The following is an 856-nucleotide window of genomic DNA, read 5'->3' as shown; positions in this document are numbered from 1 at the left end:
AGGAAAAAAAAAAAAAAAAGCACAAGAAACATAAAGGACAGCTGGAAGAAAACATCACTAACATCATGAAAGATCAGAAGATACACATTCTAGAAGCAGAACCAACCCCAAACAGTATAGACTCTCAAAATAAAATCACCAAGACATATAATTAAGCTCTCCAAAGTCAAAGACAAGGAAAGAATCCTGAAAACACCTCAGGAAAAACAAAAAGTTACCTGTAACAGACAACCAATAAGACACAGTTCTGATTTCTCTGCAGGAACCATGCAGGCATGAAGACAATGGTAAGACATATACAAAGCTCTGAAAGACAAAAATTACCAAGAACCAAATACTCAGCAAAACTATCCCTCGAATATGATAGTAAACTTAGAGCATTTCCAGATAAACAGAAATTAAAAGGAATTTGCAATAATCCTATCAACTTTACCAAAAATTCTAAGAAGAGTTGTTTTGAATGAGAACCAAGAGCAGAAGACAACAACCTAAGACTGATATACATGGCAACACCAACCAGAACTCAATCTAGATGTGCAAGTATCTAAACTGGTCTGGTGCTGTGGGTTAATGCACCAGACTGCAAAGCCATTTGTACTGCAAGGTCGGCAGTTCAAGCTCACCAGTTGCTCCTTGGAAACCCTATACAAGGTCGCTATGGGTCAGAATTGACTCGACATCATTTAACAGCAACAACAAACAAAAACGAACACTAAAAATAAGGAACCAAAGATATCAATTTATAATGAAGACAACTACAATGAAAAAAAGGGAAAAGTATAGTTATAAAACTTCCAAATGGTAAACGTCAAGATAATACTGGCTGTTTTAAACTGGGAGGGAAATTAATAAATTA

Source organism: Chrysochloris asiatica, unplaced genomic scaffold (genome assembly GCF_000296735.1).
Source record: "Chrysochloris asiatica unplaced genomic scaffold, ChrAsi1.0 scaffold00021, whole genome shotgun sequence".
Taxonomy (NCBI): domain Eukaryota; kingdom Metazoa; phylum Chordata; class Mammalia; order Afrosoricida; family Chrysochloridae; genus Chrysochloris; species Chrysochloris asiatica.
The sequence above is the reverse complement of the archived record's forward strand: the minus strand, read 5'-3'. Positions refer to the sequence as shown.